Below are 9278 nucleotides of genomic sequence, written 5' to 3' on the forward strand. Positions count from 1 at the left end.
AAGAACAACAAACAACATATGATACTGTTCCAAGATATGTACTTAAGATAGCTTTATATTTGGGAAATATACGCGATACCCGTTCTAGGTAGATATAAAAGTAATATATTCCGATTTAAAATTGCTAGTGTACTTTCGCAGAAGTGTAAAAAGCTGTTCCATCTCACCAATTTCTATTTTAAATTTATATTGATAATAACCTTGTAAATGTAGGGGAAAGTGACTAGAATCTGTAAATGGAACCTATCTACAGCAATTAGTATCTGACGTAGACCAAGTTGCCACAGGAGAAGGCCGAAGGGAGGATGCGAATTACATACATAATCCAAGTGTAATAATATTAGCACTCCACCTTCAGGCCCTAGTGGCCTACCAGGACCAACCAACCGCCATGTCATACTGAAGTAGGATGCGGATAGGAGGGGCCTGGGGTCAGCACACCGCTCTCCCGGTCGTTATGATGATGTTCTTGACCTAAGCAGCTACTATTCGGTCGAGTAGCTCCTCAATTGACACCACGAGACTGAGTGCACCCCGAAAAATGGCAACAGCGCATGGCGGCCTGGGTGGTCACCCATCCAAGTGCCGACCACGCCCGACAGTGCTTAACTTCGGTGATCTCATGGGAACCGATGTATCCACTGCAGCAATGCCGTTGCCTAATAATATTAGCAATAATAATAATGGTACTAATAATAAGTACATTATCTTACCAGTATAGCTTTCATAGTTTCAGCGTTGTTGGAGTGTAGGAGATCTTATTGTGTTTTCTTAATTCCGTGTGTGAGAGAAATATGATAATACACGTATTGGGACCAGAATATTAATTATAAAAGAAAGATTACCTTAGCAGTTATATAGATAGGTGGGAAAAAGACCAAAAAGATGGATAATGTTTGCTATCATGGGATTTATTTTAGGAAAATAGGGAAAATTAGATTCTAAAATGACAAAAGAATTCGTATTGGGTGGAAGACAATTGAAATGTTCGACTTATTCTAATGGAGCAGGGATGTGATGAACGGAACTAAAAGAGTAATATTCAAGTCGATATTAGAGAGTATAGTCTGGTATATAACAGGCATCTAGTTGACTACGCAGAAAAACCTTAGTAAGCTGAAGGTATTAGAGAAGGATTTTTGGGGAAGACCAGCAAGAAGTTCAAGAAAAGACAAAGTGAGGAGCAATGAAGTGTTAAAGAGAATGGAACTGCAAAATGTATTGGACTGAAGAAAATTGCACTGGCTTGTATAAGCATGTATAAGCAAAAAGAACAAAGGAAACAAGAATATCAAAACTTATACTACGATGAAAAATTGAGGGAAGAAGGCGTAGAGGACGGCCCACGACTGTCTGGCTACAGAATGTATAGCTGACAGTGAGAAAACCTGGTGCAGAAGAAGAGAATGTACGAGATCGAAATACATGGAAGAAAATCTTGAAGAGACTGTGCTAGATATTTGTTAGTGTTGAAAATTCTGAGCAGTTCTTATGTTGTAGAAGAAAAAAATCTGTGTTTAAGAAATCTCAATTAATAAAATAGATTTCGTTGCACTATGCTTTTCATTGTAGCTGCTAAAATTTGCTGCGGGGACGTTTATGGGGCAATACTTCAGTTTACTGTTGAACTGCTGTTGAATTTTACGTGATAAGAGAGAATTCTAAACAGCGGTCTACATATTAGGTCGGACCGAGGCAGTTAGTTGCATTTTTTTCACTGCGTGACTTCACTGGATGCAAAGAACAGAGCATTCCACTGGGAGACCAGAAATTCAAGCGGATATTCTCTCCCGTCGCAGCGCGGGTTAACAGTCCTACTCGCTATTAGTGGAGCGGCTGTGCTGCCTCGCTGTAATGCAGGGTTCGCGATGTAATTATCCCCTCACGACACCGCACCGTGCTGCTCGCCTCGTGGAGCCGACGTAATAGCGCTAACACCGTAACGAGTATACCACAACCGTTTGTGGTGATGTCTGACCTAACCCTACGGGAACCGTGCTCAATTTGGTTAACGTCTGAGACCACCAAGTAGCGGACGTACCAGAACTGCAATGAATGCGTCAAATAAATACTCTATATTGTTTGTTTGTTAAGGAGGTTTCTAGGCGAATGACCCCATTCTGTTTACTGTGGACACCGGGCTACACTAGTATCCGGGTGGGTTTGGCGGAGAGAGGGGGGGGGGGGGGGTAGGAAGTCGTGTTGACGAGCTGGGCAACAGCTGCTCGCCATAATCTCCCCACTGTGGTTGTTGCAGTGTAATAACACTTCAGGCCAATGTAGAATAGTCACTATTATGGGAAAAGGACATTAGTTTCAGAGATATTGTTACGGTACTGTCCCACTGCACATGTATCATCATCTGCGATTACTTAACTGAAGTCAAGCGGGTAGAGTTCATCTGTTTCTACTAAGTTGATGCTTCAACGAATTGAAATTATTATTCCACTTTACTGAGTATCTTGCACATTTTTGTAGGTTTGTAAGGCAAAAAAATAAAAAAAACAACAAAAAGAAGCGACAATACACTACATAAAGCTCTAATTTCTTTAAAACTATCATTCAGATTATTAAGAATTTTTTAGAACAGTTATCGCTGTAAATATATCAGTATGTTCATCACTTTATATAAAAAGATAGTTAATGTAAAATTTAGAACTATAGCCGTTTTAATTCGTTAAACTTATGCTTCATAGACTACGTTTGAACCACGCGATTCAAAATTAGTTTCTACGTGTACTAATGATGAGAAAGAGGAAAGAGTTTTAAATGTTAACTTTTCACTAGATTCTGTGTCTTACATACTACGTAACTTTCATCTAATCTTGTCGAAAGCTGTCATTAATTTTGTGTTTATTTGTATGGCCCAACTATTTAAATAATTAAATGTTTAAAAAATATAGCCCAGAAAAGTACTAGAGAATGTAATGGCTACAGTGGCGTACTACAATGTTTGTTGCCAAGGAGAAGTTTCGTCGGCTTGGCACAAACATGACTTTATCTGGAAGCCATTTCATTTTCATGTTGGTTCATGTAACACGATAAAGTGGCAACTTATTTTGCAAAAATGTTCTTTTTACTCGGTCTTTTAAAGAAATCGTGTCATTTGTTCTTCGTTCGATGGGAGAAATTAGACTACAATGATATCCTAAAATTTTAATTTTTCACGTTTCTCATCAAAAGAAATTTATCCGAAGTTGATAAAGGCTCGTAAAGTGTTTCTCCTTTATTCTAAACTTTTACCAATCGAGTTCCTTAATTGAAACGTTGCTGTACTTCCTGTACGAAAATCTACGATCTAAAGCTGAAAACACACAAAGCGCTCTGTAAGGAACAGCGCTCGGTGCTAAGTGTTCTGTATTTTTAAGACAGAAAGTATTCCCCTTCGTGGATTATTCATAAGTACAACTTGCCCTGAAATGACGTACGTTTCTCACCTCAGAACAAATGTCAGGAACTAAAGAAATTGGCTGCCAGAGATAATTGATTTATATCAACGAGGCAAGTTGAAAATTTGTGATGGAATTGAGCCGTGTGCGCCTGGCGTTCTTGCCATTTATAACTTGGCGTTTTGTAATAGCGTTTCCTTCTTGTGTTAATGGCGCCGCTAAGTTTGCTTGTATTGTTTCTCCACGAGTGGCAGCAACAGCGGTTATTGATAGCCAGTACTGTTGTACTATCTTTGGTGCGACTGCTCGTATTTCCGGGTCGACGTGTGTTTCAGGCAGGGCGGCTTCGGAAGGAGCAGTGAGGAGGTCCGCAGCGCGGGGTAAGCAGGGACCGCTGGTGGCGTGCAGGCACTGTCGGATTGAGGGGCTATAACCGAAGAGCGGACCCAGAATATTTGAAGTAGAGTGAACATTTTCCAGTTGTGAAACCTCCACTGTTTGCGATCTCGCTATTGTTTGTGTGTTGCTGCTCCCAGGGTTGGTGAGACCAGCCGCAGCGAGTGGAGTCTGTCAGGTTGGTAGAAGCTATTAGCCGCCTTCTACTTCTTGATATGAGTCTGAATTTGGTGTTGTTATTGGTGAAGTGCAACCAGTAGTATCTTACTGCCAAGTGGCTTCTAACACCCCAGTTGCCTGCCCTGGAGGTTAGAATAATGTGCGGCAGGGTCTTTTACTCGTCTTTCCGATGCTGTCCGGCATGGCGTGTAATTTTACAACTTCCTTGATTGGGATATGGATAATTGTTTTCCTTGTCTATCTTGGTTATAGTGATTCCTTCTGCCTTTTGGTGTTTTAAACACCGGATTTCGTAGATACAGTGCTATCTGTCACTTTGCCCTCGCCTGAATTATTTCATCGTTGTACTAGTTATCTGGCGTTAGGTGGATATGGTAGGGGGGTTGATCGGTGTTTAAACCGTCTCTAGTTTGAATTGCTCTCCTTAGGTAAACATTACTCTTAGCTGCCAGTCTCACTGCTTGCAGAGCAGTAGTCACCTTCCTCAGGTCGATCTTTGGAGCACTGTCTGTGGATCACTCCGTCTTACTTGGTCAAGTTGTCATAATTATTTAAAATCTACCCTAATGTTTTAACGTGTAATTGCCTTCCTCGCTTGTAATTCGGGCCTTCAGCCGTTAATTGTTTGTAACATTGCTTGTGCCCTTCAACCGGCAAATAATTTTCAATTCTGTCCTGATAAGGCCTTCAGCCATCACTATAGCTTGTTACAGTTTGCTAAGATCGTTTAAAAAAGATTTTAGTATTTTTAACATGTAATTGATCTCCTCATTGTAATTCAGCCTTCAGCCGTTGAGTATTTTGAAATTGCTTGTTGCCTTCAGCCGACGAATAATTTTGAATTTTTTTTCATAATCAGGCCTTCAGCTGTTGATTGTGTTTAACACTGCTTGTGGCCTTCAGCCGACAAATAATTTTGAAAAAATGTTCAAATGTGTGTGAAATCTTATGGGCCTTAACTGCTAAGGTCATCAGTCCCTAAGCTTACACACTGGTTAACCTAAATTGTCCTAAGGACAAACACACACATCCATGCCCGAGGGAGAACTCGGACCGCCGCCGGGACCAGCCGCACAGTCCATGACTGCAGCGCCTTAAATAATTTTGAATTCTTTCTTGGTAAGGCCTTCAGCCGTCAGTGAAGTAAATTCCTTTAACATGATTGTTGAAAATTGTTTCCTCAAATAAAGTGTATGAGTTTCTGTAACCAACGGTAGCTGACTACGGCCACATCCAAAATCGTTGCCTTATCCTGCCTCTCCCTGACTACCAGGTCACAGGAATGACATTCGAACTCAGGTCTCCTGCTTACTACATGGAGCTCTGATCACTACGCCATCCGGACACAGTGGCTACCAAAACCGCACAGACTGCCCTAGCACGCCTGCCGTCAGACATAATACACACACTACAGATGTACTGCTCCTGCTCATTAGCTCCATTACTCACGGCATCTTACTGATTCCCTGAAGGGTTAAGATTGGTGTGCATTTACACTGAAAGGACTGTTGGCCGTAATAGTCGTAATTATATATGTGTGATGTCTGTCTTTATGTAAAAAAAACCTAGCTGCACTACACGTGTCAAAATAATACGCAGAATTACTTAAAAGGCGTATTAACTGTATCAGCTATGGCTGTAACTACTAAATGAAGAAAACTCCTTGTGTAAAATATCTGCTCTGCATACTCACAATGGGAACGCAAATACTGGTACCATATTTGTCCTAGCACACAGTTCCAGCTAAGAATTACGAAAATAATGACTTTTGTACTAATCTTTCGATACTCAAGCATGCCCTCTAACAGTAAGATTGCAAGTTAGACGCAGACCTGTTACCGAAAGAAATCAAACTTTCAGCAGTTAATAAGCTGTATAGAAATAAAGAACATGGTATTTAATAGTTCTGAAGGCATATTTAAATACTATACAGTTACTTTTAGGCATCTGAATGTTCTTGGTTATGACTGCACAGCACGGCTTGAGGAATTTTCATCCTCCGCAAGGAAGTATCAGTCCTCAGAAAAAGTAAGAAATGTTCCTACATGTTCACGACGACCGATCACAAACTGTTACTGATTAATAAAATTCTCCCAAACACAAAGATTATGCAGTCTTAACGAAAACTGCTAGAGCTCTGCGCCATGTATCCTCAATCGCGGTAGCAGACCACGGAATCCTCAACATGCGCGTGGGAAAATACTCACCCTGTACTTTTTTTTAAGTGTGCAAAATATTTTCTTCTCTGATTCGACGAATATCACAGTAGCCAAACAGATTCCTAACCCGATACTCTCCCTCGTTTGAACAATATGAGTTCCAAAATCAATTTAGATAGAAACCAAAGCTAATAAATTCGAAATATGAAATAAAATAAAACTCAAATTTTGCCACCCGAACAACCAAAATAAACATTACGTTACTAAAATATAGAAGAATGGCTACTTTTCAGTTATCATTTCCTTTCGTATATGTCACTTATCATGGTTGACTATCTGACGCCCACAGTCACTGATACTTAGTTATTAAGAGTGTCAACAATTGATACCTCACATAAGTGCCGTATTCACCCCCTCATTAACACACTCAACCAATTCAACAAATTGGTATAATGTCGTTCAACAGATAAAATAATATCAGCTGCCTGAAATGGAAAATAAGGCGTAAAATTTGGGTTTTTAATCAAAAATCTATTTGATCTGTTATTTAATTATCACATATTTAGTTGAACATATTCACTGACTTTTACACTAAATCTCTTAGTATGTGAGGAACTTATTTATCATGGAAAGCTATAAATCCTATATTTTACATAGATTTTTATATATCTAAAGTTACTGTACGTAATAAACAGAAACGGTCGTTAAATATTATCATTACAACAACGCCATACGATCATTTCACTTTCTTTCATCATTACAAAAGGATAGACTTAGTCTGGTAATAATTCGATTAGCATAAACTTCCTTAATAATTCATACTAATGTGCATAATATTGACTCTCTGTTAAATTAATGTGTGCAACTTGTCTTTACCCTCAGCATACGATAGTGTTCTCTAGGCGAGGACTTACTGTGTGCACAAAGAAAACTTCTGTCACATTCCTTAGAGGCGATGCACATTTCTTCGTTTCAAGTGGACAGCTAATCATGAAATGTTTGTGAAATAACTGACATCAGAAGTATATCAGAAGAAAGGCTGAACTACACTTTACGTGAAGCGTTAGCTATGGTAGGGGCTTTGTGAAATATAAGTACCACGTTTATTGGAAGCTCTCCAAAAGCAATTCCAAAAATTGTTTCTCACCAACGTTCGCGCCGTTTCTGCCTGATTTTGTGTCCCACTTTGTTACTGCGAAATCCAGCGCTTCTCGACACTAACTAAACAAAGGTCGCTGCCGAAACCGAAGGCCCTCCACCAAACAAGGCGAAACAGATTTCGTATACTGGGATGATTACGGCCGGTGCTTTCATAGGACGCAAAAAGAATTCTACTGTTTGATTATCTTATAGAATATAAAACAATGACTAGTGATGTATCGATATACGCTTTCCCGATGTATATTATTGTATATTACCGAACTATCAGTTTAATAAGTCACAGCTGCAAAAAACTAACGCGAATTCTTTACAGACAAATGGAAAAGCTGATAGAAGCCGAACTCGGGGAAGGTCAGTTTTCCGTAGAAATATTGGAACACGTGAGGCAATACTGACCCTACGACTTATCTTGGAAGAAATATTAAGGAAAGGCAAACCTGCGTTTCTAGCATTTGTAGACTTAGAGAAAGCTTTTGACAATGTTGACTGGAATACTCTCTTTCAAGTTCTAAAGGTGGCAGGTGTAAAATACAGGGAGTGAAAGGCTATTTACAATTTGTACAGAAACCAGATGGCAGTTATAAGAGTCGAGGGGCATGAAACGGAAGCAGTGGTTGGGAAGGTAGTGAGACAGGGTTGTAGCCTCTCCCCGATGTTATTCAATCTGTATATTGAGCAAGCAGTAAAGGAAACAAAAGAAAAATTCGGAGTAGGTATTAAAATCCATGGAGAAGAAATAAAAACTTTGAGGTTCGCCGATGACATTGTAATTCTGTCAGAGACAGCAAAGGACTTGGAAGAGCAGTTGAACGGAATGGACAGTGTCTTGAAAGGAGGATATAAGATGAACATCAACAAAAGCAAAACGAGGATAATGGAATGTAGTCGAATTAAGTCGGGTGATGCTGAGGGAATTAGAATAGGAAACGAGACACTTAAAGTAATAAAGGAGTTTTGCTATTTAGGGAGTAAAATAACTGATGATGGCCGAAGTAGAGTGGATATAAAATGTAGACTGGCAATGGCAAGGAAAGCGTTTCTGAAGAAGAGAAATTTGTTAACATCGAGTATAGACTTAAATGTCAGGAAGTCGTTTCTGAAAGTATTTGTATGGAGTGTAGCCATGTATGGAAGTGAAACATGGACGATAAAGAGTTTGGACAAGAAGAGAATAGAAGCTTTCGAAATGAGGTGCTACAGAAGAATGCTGAAGATTGGATGGGCAGATCACATAACTAATGAGGAGGTATTGAACAGGACTGGGGAGAAGATTCGTTTGTGGCACAACTTGATTAAAAGAAGGGATCGATTGGTAGGACATGTTCTGAGGCATCAAGGGATCACCAGTTTAGTATTGGAGGGCAGCGTGGGGGGTAAAAATCGTCGAGGGAGACCAAGAGGTGAATACACTAAGCACATTCAGAGGGATGTACGTTGCAGTAGGTACTGGGAAATGAAGAAGCTTGCAGAGGATAGAGTAGCATGTAGAGCTGCATCAAACCAGTCTCAGGATTGAGGACCACAACAACAAACAACTATTGATGAAAAGCTTTTGTATTTCCAGACGGATGGAAATGTTAAAATACTATCGTGAGTATGACAGTCTTCGAAACTTCGAAACGTGGCGGTATTTTACCATTACTACTCGGTTGGAAACCCGAGAGCTTCTCATCAGTGACTGGTACCTTCAAATGTCTCCGTAATGGACGGAGCTGGTTGAGAAATTTATAAAATAATGCTTTTAAGGTGAAGATATAACTGGTAAATACTTAAGTCGCCTAGACACGTGGATGCGACTGTGTGTGGAGAACTGGACGCTATCCAGAAACAACTGGAATCTGCGTTGACATCGGTTATTAAGGGTTCAACAACAGTGAAGGTGTAATGCCAGTGATGAAAGCTGTAATGGTTTTGGTGCAGCTGGAATGCAATGGTAATACCAATATCACTACTTCATCTTATGCCCAACATATGAGCGTTTATCAGAAATATC

The 9278-nt window shown here is 39.9% G+C and overlaps 1 pseudogene; it reads right to left on the bottom strand.

Moving 5' to 3' along the window:
- Positions 1–542: 542 nt before the first annotated feature.
- Positions 543–660, bottom strand: LOC126274480 (5S ribosomal RNA; annotated as a pseudogene).
- Between the last annotated feature and the right edge of the window lie 8618 nt (positions 661–9278).

The sequence above is a fragment of the Schistocerca gregaria genome, chromosome 5, assembly GCF_023897955.1.
Source record: "Schistocerca gregaria isolate iqSchGreg1 chromosome 5, iqSchGreg1.2, whole genome shotgun sequence".
NCBI classification, from domain to species: Eukaryota; Metazoa; Arthropoda; class Insecta; order Orthoptera; family Acrididae; genus Schistocerca; species Schistocerca gregaria.